We start from the raw sequence: 16,679 nt of genomic DNA, 5'->3' as shown, positions 1-16,679 counted from the left end.
TGGTACACTGATTTATTCACATAACAATATATTTTTGTTCCATTCTTTCTAAAAGTAAATATTTGTACTTGTTGGTGTATGCATAAAGGCTCTCTGCAAGGACAGACAAGCAGACACTAACATGAGGGTTATGTGTGTGGGGGCAGGGGGCAGGGAGGGGCTTCTTATTATGCAGAGCAGTGACTTGAATCATGGTCTTACTGACTCATGGCTGTGTTAGCACTGGGAACTTCCTGTGTGAAGGTGCAGGTCAAGATGGCTCAGTTGCTATGGTGATGCCTGCCCAAGTAAACTGTGCAAAGGGACAGATTTATATAACTCTGGACTTTGAGCTCATGCACCAGCTCCTGGGAATAGAGAATTCTGAACATACCAAGATAACCCTCATGTCTCATCAGTCCTGTGTTCTTCAGATTGCGTGCTTTGCTGAAACTTTCTCAAAAATAACCTTTTGATGAAATGTGTATAATAAATGTGCTGAGCTAGCTCTGAGTCAGTCAAACGCCAGTGGAGTTTGACTGCCCAGCTTTTTCTCTATGTGCTTTTCCTCTGTTTGTCTTTTCTTTATCTCCTGTCACCTCTTGTATGGACTTCCCTGAATTAATGGCTGCAGCTGAAAGCGGAGATGACAGGGCCATACACATTACCTTTTTATGTATTTTGAATTTTGAATCATTATCTATTAAAAGGACAGAACCCAAAAAGAAATCAGGACATACCTGTTAAAAATTTTCATAACTCACATGTGAATTGATATTTGTTTCCAATGTAATAAACATATCTTTAAATTAAAATTCTAAAAACATAAAAGTATAATAATTTTATTGATAAGTCTAAAAATGTGTTAGCCTAGAAGGATCACACAGATAAACAGACCTAAATATTATTCATATATACCAAATGTAAGGCGTATACACATATCTCTATACCTGGTTATGTACAAGAACACATTATAATATATTGTAAATCAATATTATCATATGATATTCTTTAAAACAAATTCAACATTAGGGTTTCATGGTTAGTGTTCCAGAAAAAAATGTTTACCCTCTGTTACCTAGGAATATATTGTTTAACACAACTAGAGCACATTATTCCATTTAGTATTTTTCTGTTATCCAATTTCCTTTGTTGTATACATTCTAAACAATTTGAGAAGCAGTATACTTATGTCTCTCAACTCTCTCATTGTCTTGTAATTTATGCTTCAGAAGAGTTCTCTAGATCCCTTCAGGTCAGGGTCTCTTTCTGATCACCCTAAACAAGGCACCCTTCACTTCCTTTTTCCTCAAAATATAGATCAGTGGATTAAGAACAGGCGTGACCACATTGTACATGATGGCAATGATGCGATCCTGGTCCCTAGAGCTCCCTGAGGTAGGGCAAATGTAGGTGAAAATAACAGGAGCAAAGAAAAGAATAACCACCATGAAGTGGGAGGCACAGGTGGACAGTGCTCTGTGAAGTGTGCTGCAGGACTGGGTCTTGAGGAAGAGGTAGGTCGAAATAGGAGAGAAATATGTAGAAATAGGAGAGAAGTGTCAGAAAGAAGGGGCCTGTGGCAATGGTCCCCGTGACAGTGTTGAGCAGACTCTGCTTGAGCTCAGTGTTCCCACAGGCCAACTCCAGCAATGGCTTAACATCACAGAAGAAGTGATGAATGTGATTGGGACCACAGAAGTTCAAGCGAGATGTCATAATGGAGTGTAGCAGGGCATGAAAAATCCAATGGCCCAGATGGTGATAGCCATCTGGGTGCAGAGCTCAGGATTCATAATGACAGTGTAATGAAGTGGTTTGCAGATAGCCACAAAGTGGTCAAATGCCATCAGTGCCAGCAACAGAGACTCTATGCTACCCAGGAAGTAGAAGAAATGAAGTTGGCTTATGCATCCCATGAAAGATATTGCTTTGTGTGTAGAGAGGAAGTTCTCCAGCATCTTTGGCAGTGTCACGGTGGAGTAGCAGATATCTAGACATGACAGGTTTCCCAGGAAGAAATACATAGGTGAGTGGAGTCTGGGATCAGAGATGACAATCATCAGGATGGCTCCATTCCCAGCCACATTCACAAGGTAGATTGTGAGGAAAACTGCAAAAAGAAAAGGCTGTGGATCTTGTATGTCTGTCAATCCCAGGAGAAGAAATTCAATGACTGAAGTCTGATTCAACATCACTTAAAATAAAGAAGAAGTAATTTTGAAACCTTATTCCTAATGAGAATCAGTCTTTCTAACTGATGATTTTCTTGCCAAGACAAAAAATTTTGAGGAAGAGTGTGGGAGTTTTGCATGAAACCCTGCCTCAGATCTTGTGTAATATTTAAATGTTTAGGCTACATGGATTTTTCATTAATATTTTTCTTTTTCTTAGGGATTTAGAGCAGGTTTTCAGTCTACCATCTTCTCTAGCTGTGAACATCTACATTCCAAAACAACTTCCTTTTCATCTCCTAAATCAGCTGCATGAGGTGATAATTAAGATCTTAAGTGTTCTACCACCCCTGTGATCTCCTTATTGAGTGGGAAGTGACCTGAAGAATTTTACTTAAGAAAAATAGCCAGGGATGGAATTATTGATCATAAAGTTCTTAAATAAATGAACAATCCCTAAAACCGGGACAATAACTTTTCTGTAGTAAAAGGGGCTAGGCTGTTCTCTCGCTCATCTCTTTCTGATCCACATTCTTGGAAAAGTCACAGAGTCCTATTTGAGTAGGAAATGAGACCAACAAATCATTACTAATCTAGATATATTTGAAATTTTATCACTGCTATATCCAATATTGGGCTTTGTTTCTTCTACAATTTGAGCCTTGTATTTTCTCAAGTAGGATCTCAAATCACTTCTTTTATGACAAATGTTATTGTTTTTCTCTTGTTTAGTTGCCCTCAGATTCTTTCTTTCTTTCATTTTTTTAGATGCCGAAATCCCTGGATAAACTTTCTTCCTCTTATGAGTTAAAATTTTCACCTTACATTACTTAATGTTATCTTCTTAATTATCTATTCCTTTAATCCCTTAAAATCTTGTCTTCTTTTTGACACATTTTAAGTCTTATTTTATTTTGCCTGAAATAAATTCAGTCCTCAGGAATAGACTATCAAAGAATATTCTACCTCAAGTGCAAATCACCTCCTTGACTTTTGGTTCCTTTAATGCATCACCAGCAGTTATATCATTTCTCATGACACCAGAACTCTGTCTGCTTTGTATCTGCTGTCTCCAAAGATGTCACAAATTTCCAGGTCTCCTCAATTGCAAACGTGTTTTCTGTTTGTTCTTTTTTTTCCCATTAAATAAAATTCTTTTCTTCTATTAAAGAAATGCATTAATTTTCATTTCTTTTGCAGAATTGAAATAATAGCATTTTACTTTGAGAATGCTGAGACTCTTGAGGAATTGTAATTATTAATTATGAGATCTGGTATTTGACTACTCAGTGTTGTCTACTGAGAAAACTCTTGAATCTTTTCTTCTATAACATTTGTAAAGTACTTGGTTTTATCTCATTTAACTACACTGAGAAAAGCAGACAAAATTCCAAGTAGCTCTTCGTTTCTCCTTTAACATGCACAGTGAGTTAATTTGCTAATTAGAAAGGGAGGAAAAAGGACATGTGGGGAACTTGTAGATGGGGCAGGAACTGAAAGAAGAAAAAGAACTATAAGGAAATCTGAAGAGATGCAGACATTGAGGTGTTTTCTAAAACAGAAGAATCATTTGAGGTTTGAACAGTCAGAGGAAAGAAGAAGCTGATTTGAGTAAAAAAGTGAATGACTCCTTCCTGGGAACCTCTGGGACTTTTAGCTTTATTTTGGAGAAGATTTTGGGAAGTTAACTTCTATTATACTGCCAGGAAGAGCTGTCTTCCAATAATTCAGAATAACTTTCTTAATAGCCATGCATAGTGTATATAGTTCAAAAATTTTATCACCCTTTGAAATAAACAAGTGATCTGCCAAACAAAAGTCTTGCTTCTGTGACCCAATAAAATTGCATCAAAAATCTATTTGATAACAGAACAAAATAAAACCAATAAGTAGTCAAAGAATAAATAATTTTTTCCTAACTTCTAAAGAATATTAGATCTCACATTCCTCTGTATGGCATGGTTTCTTTCCCTACAATTTCAGTATTTAGAGATTACAGGTTTGCCTTGAGGAATATTTAAAAAATGAGGCATGTTAAATTGATAATGAAGTATATCACTAAAGATGTGGGAAGTAAAATGCTTTCAAAATCTATTTGATGAGGAATCATCATAAGATATGAAACCAGCTTTAAATCCTGAACAATTGGCGATAATGCCAATAAGCAGACAGATCATGCATTAACAAAAAATATGGGCAACTTTTCAGCCTTCTCCTATTTCATTCTCTTACCTGATGGCATGTTCAGAATCACTGAACAATTAAGAAACATTTTCAGGTTTATAGCCTTAGTGATTATACATGACAGAAAAATATTCAAAGTGACAATTTCATGATGAGATTTCAGAATACACCACTTGTATTTCAAAATCTCTTCTTTGCTTTCTGAAAATCTGCTGCCCGTTTTAATGATCCATGGCTCTCTAAACAAAAATCCTGAGAGAGAGTGTGCCCCCTGATACAAAGAGGGATTCTTATAGGAATAAACAGGTACCATTCAACACTTACAATGATGAGGGGGTAGTGTTATGAAATTCCTCTGTGGAGTTCTATTGTTTTGTTGTTCTTCCTATTTTCTTTTCTTGCTGCATTTTGGTTTTTAATTTCAGAGCCATGGACAGTACAAGTATCAACAGCCTAATGTGCTTTCTTAGTCAAATTTCCTTTCATTTCCTAAGATAGAGGTGTGGACTTTTTTTCTTGGGCACTCCCTTAGAACATACTTCGGAATTTAAAGTAGAAAGAAAATTGGTAAAGAAAATTAATCAGTGACTCACATATCCTATTAATACAGAAAGATGGTTATATTTAATATTCTACTCAGTTATTACTGTGATTTTAAGGATAGCAAAGAAAAGGAGTAATGGGAAGTAGTAGTACTTTTGTTTCTTCTGACTCTTCACTGTTGGTAATAACTTTTCTCTAATTTTGGCATACAAAAGTTTACATTTTTCTCTGCTTAGGGAATACTATTGGCTTTGCTATTGGCTTTTCCTAATTTTCATTTCTTGTTATATTCTTTAGGTAAAAGTTTCTGTCTCACTAATCTAAGGGGTAACCATGTGGATCCGCTATCTATAGAAGGACCTAATAGCAGTTTTAAATGTGTAATGTACTTTGTCCATATTTTTACTGGCTTTTTATTTTTGTTGCTCTGGTAGGAGTTCATTCTATATGAATCACATTAATGGGTCATCGTTATTTTATATGCTGCAAATATAATGCAAATAAATAACCTCCACTGCATGCTCCTTAAGTATAAGTTATTGTTCTGAGTTCCTAACATGCAGTAGTTCATTTAATTTTCAGAAAAGCCAAATGAAAGAAGTACTAAAACCATTAAAATTTACCAAAAGAAAATCAAGCCTCAAGGATTCAAGTAAACTTCCATTTTTTGGTGATAAATTACAAAACTAAAACTGAGGCTATTTAGTTCTAGAAATCACTGAAATATAGTCTTCATTCTTTAGAAACATAAACCATCTCAATTTTATCATTTTTTTGTCTTGCACTGAATTCCACACATTTATCAGATGTAGAGTTTAATATTTGTCATTTACGACTCTAGGCATTTAGAGGTCACATTATACATGCTGTAAGAAAAGAATTGGCTTTACTTTGTCTCTGTGAAGACAGACAGACTAGCTTTTCCTTCTTCAAAAATGCATGATATAATCTTTATAATATTCAAGGCCCCCAAATGCATGCTGTATTTCTCCACTTGTTATTTTTCATTGAACAACCTGAATTTTAATTAACATTACTTTATTGTGTGTCTTGATATCTTAAAGGTCAAATCTTTACTCTTCTTTTGTAAAAATGCCTCGAAGAATTAAGACAGCTCTTCTCTCAAGCAATTTTGATATTATAGAAAACTTTGTTTACAGAAGAAAGACCTGAGCCCAAAACAATGTAGAAGGTTAGAATTGAGGCCAGTGGATAAAGCCAAGGTCTCTGAATATGATAGTATAGTGAAAGGGATCTAATAGACAAAAACCTACCTACAAAGGAAGGAAGTTTCAGAGTTTCTCTTTTGGAACCTAAACTCTCAGTTAAAAACAAACAAACAAACAAACAAACAAACAAACCCCCAAAATGTATTTTTTGATTCAGTGCAACTGAATCAGTGCAATTGAGTGAATTTATACCAAGAGGAACCCTCAAGATAAGGTGTAGCACAAACATTGATGCCAGGCTATTTATATATCCTTGGAATAATTTGCCTAAATTAAATATTTCTGAGTATTTAAATTATTTCTAAGATGTCATGAAGAATATTTATTCTCCAGTATAGTTAAATTTTTATTTAATATGTATCATTTGCATCACAAACTCAAAAATAAATATGGTACAGTATTATAAAACTGCTTTCTGGTTTAAGTAATTTTAGGCATTAGTTATTCTTCAAGGTACTCTGATAATTTCCAAATATTTTTTTCACTTTAGAAAATTTCCCATGTGCTTATTTGCTTCTTAGGACTATGTCTAGACAAATTCTGCTCTATTTGATCCATAACTTGACATAGGGAAGAACAAAAATTACCAACAACTTTCTTATTAACCTAATAGTCATTGAATGACTTATAATAAATAATTTCTGTTAATAAAATTCTGTTAATTTCCATTAGCAATTTCTATTTTCAGAGCTTTAAACTCTTACCAGCTTCTGCTGAACTGAAATTCATTATTTTATAGTTCTTATAGTGGGAAAATTTGAAATGCCTGTTGTAATTAGTCAACCTAACTTCTGTTAAAGTTTGTTCATCTTCAATCCTTAAACTTTTATAAACATCATTTGGACAATTTTTTTAACTTTCAAAAATTTCTTACATACATGACAATAGTGGATGGACAAATTTTAATATTAAATAAATCCAAAGAACACAAATGAATTTACCTTCATCATAAGACATTATCAGCAGAATAAAAAGGTCAACCATAGGATAGGGGAATATTTTTTCCATCTGTTGTCTGAGGATTTATATTTAGATTCAGATCATATCAAGTTGATTAATAGACATATTACTCAAAAGAAAAAGTGGGTAAAACACTTAAGCATATAATTGATAAAAGAGAATATAAAAGTAGCTAATGAATGTAGTGAACAATTTCTTTATTGTAAGGGAAATTAAAATTAATATTACGATGTGATCTGACTACACACTCAGTATAGTGGCTAGAACAAAAAAGAGAGATTATACCAAATGTTGGTGATGGTGTCGTTCTTTGTTAGTATAGAAAGGAATGATAGTACATGATAAAACTGATGGAGAAATCCTTATTATCGAGTAATTTTCTGCAAAGGGGTAGCGAGAGGGGGGAGAGAGAGAGCGAGAGACAGCGAGAGAGAGAAATATTCTAGCAATGAGGTGAACATCATTGTCAGGTTTTAAACCGAGGAATAACACAACCTAATTTGTATTATAGTATGGCTGTGGGGGAAAAGCCACACTGAGAATAAAATAAAGGAACATTATCCCAATGTTGTCTTCTTATTCATGATATAAGTTTTAATTATCTGTTTTTTTTATTGTTTACTGACTTGTTATCTAATAGAGTATAATATCCAGAAGTGCAAGATGTGTTGATAACCTTCATCTCAACCTCTTGTTCCCAGTGGTCTTGCTTCTGGTCACTCTTCAACCTTTAGCATCCCCTCTCCTTCAAAATATGAGAGAAAATGTCTCCAGCTGGCCAAGTTGATGAGATGAACTGTGTTCAAAGGAGTTGGCTGTATCAATAACTATGAAAACGGCGAAGAAATCACACAAACATGAAAATAACTTTTTCTCAATTGCAGGGGTCAGAGAGGACTCTGCGACCTCAAAGATCAGCCTCCCATGCTGGAAAGAGGGCAAGGGGAGCAAGAGAGGCAAACAAGAGAGTGAGCACACCCCAAACCCCTCTATTTATTGGGGAAAGAAAGTTCCACCCAAATAAGGCAATGGTTTGGGTTTCAAAGGGTGGAGTCTTGCTTGGTGATGTCTAGTGGTCAGCAGATTGATTGACATCTTGGCAAGTCATGCCCATCTCAGCTGTGTGGGATCACAGGCAGAGTGAGGGAAAAGGCACACGTGGGTTGCACAACCCAAAAAGTGCTTAACCCCAGGCCAGTCCCCTCATATTCTCAAATGCTCATAGCTCACACACACAGCCCATAGATGGCTCATGACAAGAAAACATACTTTTCTTTCTGAGTCTGGCTTATTTTGATCAGGATTATCGTCTTTATTTCCCATCCATTGTTCTGAAAATAACATAGTTTCCTTTTTCTTTATAGCTGAATAAAATTCTGTGTATATACCACATTTTCTTTATCCATTCATCTGGTGATGGGTACCTAGGCTAGTTCCATAACTTGGCTATTGTGAATTGTTCTGCAATAAGCATGGATATATATATACTGACTTTAACTCTTTTAGAAAAATACTAAAGAGTTATAGAGCTGAACTGAATGGTGGTTCTACTTTTAGCTTTTTGAGGAACCTCCATAATGATATCCATGGTGAATGTTATTAGGGTTTTTTATTCCCACCAACAGTCCCTCCCCACCTCCACATCCCCACCACATTTAATATTATTTATATTCTTGATGATTGCCATTCTAATTGGATTGAATAGAATTTCAGGGTAGTTTTCTATTGCATTTTCCTGATTGCTAAGGATGTTGATAATTTTTTCATGTACTTATTGGCTACTTTTACATTTTATTTTTAAGTAATAGAGATTTAACTCAGGGGTGCTTAACCACATCCCCAGTCATTTTATGAATTATTTAGAGAAATAGAAATAGAAAAAGAAACTGTGGCATTTTCTGCTAAATAGATGAAAATGAAAACCTTCATGCTAAAGCCAAACTCAGGAATTCAAGGGTTGAATGTTTTCTCTCAAATGTGGAAGCTAGAGTAAAATAAAAGAAAAAAAAAAGAAAGGGATGATCAGATATCATAAAGATATGGGGAATATCAGTAGAGTAGAAGAAGGATAGAGAGAGAGAGAGAGAGGGAGAAAGTGAGTGAGAGAGAGAGAGAGAGAGAGAGAGAGAGAGAGAGAGAAGAGAAGAGAAGAGAGAGCTGAGGAATGGGATGAGGGAGGAAATGTGAAATAAATTTTTAAGAAATTATGTGTATATATAAATGTACATAAGGAATTTCAGTTTTATGAATAACTGGAAAGAACCAACCAAGAATTAATAAATAGATGAGCAAAAGGAAGAACAGTAGAGTAGAGGAAGGAGAACCATTGGTGGGGTTGGGGGGGGATATGTAGGAGGGACAGGGAAAGTGGGGAGCATGAACAGAAATTGAATTTTATGCATGTATAATTCTGTCAAGATGAACTCAACTACTATTTAAAACTGTAATGCTCTAAAAATTATAAAAGAAACCCCCAGTTTTCATAGTGTTTCAGAGGTTTTTGTGTGTCATATCACTATTTTTATTTGATAATAAGAATTTTTAAATTTCTACCCTGATTTCTTCTGTCCCTCACTCATCATTCAAAAGTGTATTGTTCAGTCACCATATATTTCTATAGTTTGTGTAACGATTTTTGGTGCTGATTTCTAATTTCATTCCATTGTGATCTGATGAGATGCAAGGAATTATATCATTTTTTTTTTGTATTTGCCAAGAGTTGCCTTGTGCCTTAAAGTATGGTCTATTTTGAAGAATGTTCCATGAGTCACTGAGAAGAAAAGGTATATTCAGGTGTTATGGGATGAAATAGTCTATAAATGTCTGTTAGTCCATTTGATTTTGAATATTTTTTTCAGGTCCAAAGAGTCTTTACTGAGTTTGTGTCTCACCATTATGACTAATGGTGAGACAAATGTTGAATTTACCCAGTATTGTCATACGGGAGTCTGGGTGAGACTTTAAGTTGTGTCTTTCTTAGGTTCAACAATATTTGGGGGATAAATATTTACTATTATTATATCTTGTTCAATTGTTCCCTTTACCAATATAAAATGAACTCCTTTGTCTCTTCTGATTAATTTTGGTTTGAATTCTTCTTTGTTGGCATGAGAGTGGCTACTCTTGCATGTTTTTGAGCTACATTCACATGGTGTATCAATTTTCATCCTTTCACTTTTAGCCTGTGTATGTCTTTGCTTGTAAGGTGAGTGTCTTGCAAGTAATATATAGGTGGATCTTGTTCTTTAATCCATTCTTCCAATCTATGTTTTTAATTAGAGAGTTTATATGTAGTGTTTGCACAGAGAATGTTTATTGATTCCTCCCAGTTTGATTCATCTCTAATGTTTAATTTGATCCTATTTTTCCTTAGATTAGCTACTCTTTTCATGAGATTTGTGGGGTTTTATTTTGATGTCTTTTGTGGGAAGTATTTCTATAAGTAAGTTCTGTAGTGCCAGCTTACTAGTCATGATTTTTTTTTTTTTAGTTGCTGCTTATCTTGGGTGTTTTTTTTTTATTTTTCTTTTGTTTTCATGGATAGTTTTGCTAGGTATAGCAATATTGGTTTACAGTGATTTTTTGTTCGATTTTTTTTTTTTTTTAGGACTTGGAACACATCATTCCAAGCCCTCCTGGCTTTTAGAGTTTATATTGAAAAAACTAAAAGTATTTCTGATTGGTTTGCCTCTAAATGTGACCTGATAAGAATTGCTTTAGCTATTCTCAGTCTCTTATATTTCCAGATGAGTTTCATCATGATTGCTTTTTCTATTTCTATGAGGAATGCCATTGGGATTTTGATCGAAATGCATTAAGTCTGTAGTAGTATGGTCATTTTGGTAGTATGGCCATTTTGATAATATTAATTCTGCCTATCCAAGAACAAGGTAGATCTTTCTATTTTCTAAGGTCTTCTTTGGTTTCTTTCTTTAGGGTCCTGTAGTTTTCATTGCATAGATGTTTCACCTCTTTCATTAAGTTGATTCCCAAGTATTTTTTTTTTTTGAGGCTATTGTAAATTGTGTAGTTTTCCTCATTTCCTTCTCAGAGGATTTGTCACTGATATACAGAAATACCTTTGATTTATGGGTGTTGATTTTATATTCTGCTACTTTGCTGAATTCATTTACTAGTTCTACAAGTTTTCTGGTGGAGCTTTGCAGGTAAATAGATGGCATTGGAGAAGATAATGCTAAGTGAAGTCAGCCAAACCCCCCAAAACAAATGCCAAATGTTTTCTCTGATATAAGGAGGCTGATTTATAGTGGGTTAGGGAGGGAAATAATGGGAGGAATAAATAAACTCTAGATAGGGCAGAGGAGTGGGAGGGGAAGGGAGGGGGCAGGGGGTTAGCAAGGATGGTGGAATATGATGGACATTATTATCCAAAGTACATGTATGAAGACACGAATTGGTGTCAACATATGTTATATACAACCAGAGATATGAAAAATTGTGCTGTATGTGTGTAATAAGAGTTGTAATGCATTCCTCTGCATTTATATTTTTTAAATCAGTAAAAAATGTGACCTGATAGTTTTATTTTGAGGCTTTTAAAATTTTATTTTGTTCTGTATGTTAGGCATTTTAATTATTTGTCGTGGAAAGTCTCTTTTTTGATTTTGTTTATTTGGGGTTCTGAATGCACCCTGTGTCTGGATGACCATCTCCTTCTCAAGGCTTGATAATTTTACTGTTATTTCCCTAAAAAGTCTGTCCATTCCATTAGCTGCATTTCACAATCCTTTTAATTCTAATGATTCTTTGGTCTCTTAATGTCCCAAAATTCTTGTATATTCTGAACACAGTTACTCATTTTCTTTTCATTAATACTCTCTGAATGTTTAAGGCTAGTCACTTAATCTTCCAGCTCTTGGATTCCATATTCAACAAGGTCTTGTGTATTAGAGAGACTTAGTAAGGTACATCTTATTTGACTTATCATGTCTGTCATGATAACAGAACAAGAGAATTCATTGAAAGTATTTTTGCTGTTGGAGTGAATGTCCATGAGTGGGACCTGAGGACCTCTTCCCAGACATTCTGATTTGTGGCCTGGTCATTAGTTTGGGTTTTTGTCTCTTTTATTCTTTTTATTAAAATATAGCTGAAGTTTGGGTATTGTTAATTTGTGTGTAGAGCAAGGTGTATTTTCTTTTGACTGAGTTTAGTTCAGGAGTAAAATCTACCCTGTGTACTTGCAATATCTCTGTAGATTCTCAGCACCCTCACAGAAAAGGGGGAAACAAATAATAGCAGCAACTGATGCAAAAAATATACAACATTAAAATAAACACTTGGTGCTTCCTATGATATCTACAACACTAATTACCATTAAAAAGAAAAGCTGGGGTCAATAATTGCTGACATAAAAAATAATAAATAACTGTGAACTAGATCTGATATTAAAGTAACTGCGGGTGTCTAGTATGTCACCCACAGAAGCAATAATTGCAACAACATGAATGGTGGGGACAAGAGTTACATAAACCAAATAGTTCTAAAAGATAGTAAAAACAGTTCCTTAAGAAAAAGGAAAATGTTTTGGGGAGGTAGAAAAGAGTTTAGAATGTTCAAAATGTGAACAGAGATAACACAGAAGAGAGTAAATGATGTTACAAAGAAGTAAGAGAAAAAAATAGGGAAAACAAAATAAAAGGAGAGAGAACAGGAGAATTTTACTCTTAGTGGGAGAACATATACACATATATATTCATTCCCACAAACCAATCATTGCTGCAAGATCACCAAAAAGAAATGAAAAAGGGAAAAAGATCTAATTCAAAAAAAAATAAAGAATTGTTCCCACTGAGGGGGTCAAAACAGTTAATGAGAGTGGGTGGTCACTGCCTATGACCAACATTCTTTCTTTCTATTTCTTCTTGGGCTATGGAGAAAGAGAGAGAGTGAAAGCAAGCTGGCAGTTGTTAACTACTTCCTTTTTTGTGGTGATAACCAAACTTCCAGTTGGAATGGTCTAAAAATAAAGCTTGTTGAAATATCTCTCAGCTTCTCTTATCACCAGTATAAGGCAGGAGAGAATGGGAGGTACTGTCAATTGGAATTTTGTCTGCACAGGTTAGTGAACTCCCAAGGTAGGAAAGCTGCAGAGTTCTCTTTGGTTAGGTTTAATCAGGCATTAGGGGCTTTGCTGGGTGGTTTCTGCTCTGGAGATATTAGATGAATAACACCCTTAGAACCCAGCAGATGCCAATATCTACTGAGAGTCTGGATCTTAGGAGCCTCCCAAGAATTCTACTTGTGGGGAAATGGAGCCAGCACATACACTCTGCTGTCCATGAGCTCAGCCTTTCCAGAATTAGTCCCTGAGTGTTTTTATGCCCACCTGTTCGGATTATCAGCCCTGTTCATTGGATCACATGAGGCCCCAAGGCTAGAATTTCTGGGCTCCTGTAGCCTTGTCAGCTGTAAAATACAGAGCAGATTTCAAACACCAGTTCACTCTGCAACCTCTGCATGAGAAAAGTTGGGGCCGCTTTTCTTATCTACAGGTTTTTTCATGCTAAATCTTTCTGTTTTGTTTCTTTCTCTGTTATTTCTCCCCTCTGTGGTGAAATAGCATTACTGTCACTGCTGCTGTTGGCTTGACTATAACATATTCTTCCTTGTCATTTGTTCAATGTACCCGAATTTCTGAGTCCATAAGAGGTTTTGATGGTTCAATATTGAAATTTAGTGCAATCTCTCTCATACCCACCTTTCTGAGAATCAGTCCTCTGGCTATTTGATTCCTGTGCTATGTAGCAACTGGAAATGCAGCCTTCCTCTAACCTGCCACCTGACATCCACTATATCACTTTAAATGTTTAACATTTATTTCTAGTAAGAAAAGTGAAATTTATTCAGCAATTTTGAAATATGCAATATACTATTATAAACTACAGTCATCATAAGTCTTTCCTTAAGATGTTTTTTTTCCTCAGAAATTTTGTCATAGTAATGAAAAGCTACCACAGTTTCTCATATCTTTTTCTCTATATTTTTCTTTACTGATTATGCATATGTTAAATGGATATTTATTATTGTAATATGGTAACTCCTTTAATAATATTTCATTATAGTTTTCTTAGTGGTTGTTCTATGACTTATCATATATGCCCTGTCTTATCAGGAAGTATAAATCTGGAATATCATTATTATACTAACTTAATTTAATTGTGATACAGTGATGTTCTTCTCCATAGCTCTAACTATTTTTCTTTGGGTTGTTGACATTGTACAATATATTGTAATAGATTTTTACTTTATGTAGTTTTGGAATATTTCTAAGTTTTCAAGATTCATGATCTTCTGCAATACAGAATCTACCATTAATCTTATATCACATCTAGTGTATTTTATATCTCAGACACTTTGTTTAAAAAACTTGTTCTAATTATTTATACATAACAATAGAATGCGTTTTGAAACATCATACACAAATGGAGTGTGACTTTTTATTCATTTGGTTGTACATAATGAAAAATTACACTGGTCGTGTAATCATATATGTACATAGGGTTAATGTCCAATTCATTCCACTGTCCTTCCCACCCCTACAGCCCCTCCTTTCACTCCCCTCTGTATAAGCCAATATACCTTTCATGTCTCTTTTGCAACTTTCTGAATATGTAGAATACTGTTTTAATGTCATTGTCTGCTTATTTTAACTTCTATGTCAGTAGTAGAATAATTTAGATTGATTACTTTTCTCTGTCTTATCCACAGTATTTTCTTTTTGTGCTAGCTGGGCATCAATGCCTGACATTATAACTTTACCAGTTTTGTTGCTAAACATTCTTGAATTTCATGAGTATTCTTGAACTTTTATTACTGAGGCAAATGAGGCTAATTAGGAGCTATTTGACTCACTTGTGTCTTACTTTTAACACTTTTGGGGGGGGGTAAAATTAGAAAGTATTTAGTTTAGGACTAAGTAACCACCACTACTAAAAGAAGACCTTATGAATACTCTATCCAATGCTAGCAAATTACAAAGCTTTCCAGTATTTTAGTGGTAACTGGCACTATTTCCAACCCTATGAATCTTTAGATACCATCATCCCCTGTAATCCTTTTGAATTACTGTTTTTCTCTATCTTTGAGTAGTTTCATTCACTGATGAGCTGAGAACCTTAGATGTGCTATCTGAGGATTACTATTGCTTTTTATTTTCATTTTTTCTATGTGTCTTTATTTTGCATATTCTGGCTATCCTAGCCTCTCCAAATTTATAAACTCTATACCTTTAACTCAGTGAGACACATGGGATATTTAGGGATCTTCCTTCCTGCACTGTGTTCTGGATACACTATCCAGGAAGGGCAATGGATAACTGTAGTTTCACCTTTTCCCTTTACTTTGTCTGAACTCCGCTTTTTCTTCCTCACATAAAAACAGTTTGGTCTTCAGCTGTGGATACACATTTGAGTAGCATAACATCTCAACACTAGGACAGTGCTTTAGACTTTCATTGGAAGTCATATGAAAACTTACAAATTTCTGACAACTCTCCTTATAAATATGTGCAAGTACAACAAAACATAAAAATTACCACAAAATGTCAGTGGATGGATCCTCTGGTATTTTACAGACCTGTTTTTTTTTTTTTTTTTTAATCCTAATTTGTCTTCTAGTTCTCCTTTTTCATACAGGGGATTGAACCCAGGGCCTTGTTCATGCTAAGCATGCACTCTACCACTAGTTACACCCCCAGCCCTTAATTTACCATTCTTTTTCCATCCCTCATTCTTTTACCTCTAGCTCCTAGACTCTCTTTCTACCTTAGGGAAACTTCACACTTAGGGAATCTTGGTAAGGAGGCAAATACCTCTTCCCTCCATAAGGGATGCAACTCACTTTCTTAAACATTCTTGCAGGTAGATACTATATGAAGCTTTAATTCCACTGGTCAGATGACCACATCTGAACTCTGTCCCTCAACCTGATGACACGGAGAGGCTGGGACTGTGCAGAATAATTTAGCAAGGGTAGTGTGAATGGCAATAGTGATGCCTAGTTTTCAGGAGCAGAAGGAAAGTAGTTCCACCTGCAGGTCCAGTGTCCAGCATCAAGATGTCAGTGGTGTGAGTAGTGGCATCTGTGTCTGGCAGTAGGGATGGTGAAGCCTACATGGGACTTGATCTAGAGTGGTATTATGGATCTGTTTCTGGTTGTGTAGCCTTAAGGCCAGTTGGTTCTGTGGAATTTTCCAAAATAAAATAAATTTTTTGCAATATTACATATATAAAATCCTTTATGTTTAAATGGGAAAAACCAGCATTATATTCTTTATTGCAAGGTGTGAGAGATCAGTCTGGGAAATGGTTTGGGACAGCAAAATTTGAGATTTACATTATCCTAAGCTGAAAGCTTCTTTCTGTATTTTCCACTTGGCTGCACCCCTGTAGAGAAAATGGCATTTTTCTCTCAACAACATGTCTCATAATTGGCAAAACATTTATTCCTTCTTTTTTCCCAGGAAAAAAATAACATTTAAATGTGGAATCTCCACTCTAGCCATTCTGATAACTGAATTCAGTAATTCCCATCTGAGTACCAGGATTGCTGGAGGCTTATTAAACAATTCTCAAGTCTCTCTACAGAC

General features: G+C 35.0%; 1 pseudogene; it reads right to left on the bottom strand.

The window, feature by feature from the left end:
• Positions 1 to 1,235: 1,235 nt before the first annotated feature.
• On the bottom strand, positions 1,236 to 2,174 carry LOC124095380 (olfactory receptor 12D2-like; annotated as a pseudogene).
• Between the last annotated feature and the right edge of the window lie 14,505 nt (positions 2,175 to 16,679).

The sequence above is a fragment of the Marmota monax genome, unplaced genomic scaffold, assembly GCF_021218885.2.
Source record: "Marmota monax isolate L192 unplaced genomic scaffold, Marmota_monax_Labrador192_F-V1.1 WCK01_AAM20220418_F8-fsc00576, whole genome shotgun sequence".
Classification (NCBI taxonomy): domain Eukaryota; kingdom Metazoa; phylum Chordata; class Mammalia; order Rodentia; family Sciuridae; genus Marmota; species Marmota monax.
Note: the sequence above shows the minus strand (reverse complement) of the source record. Positions and strands in the feature narration are given on the sequence as shown.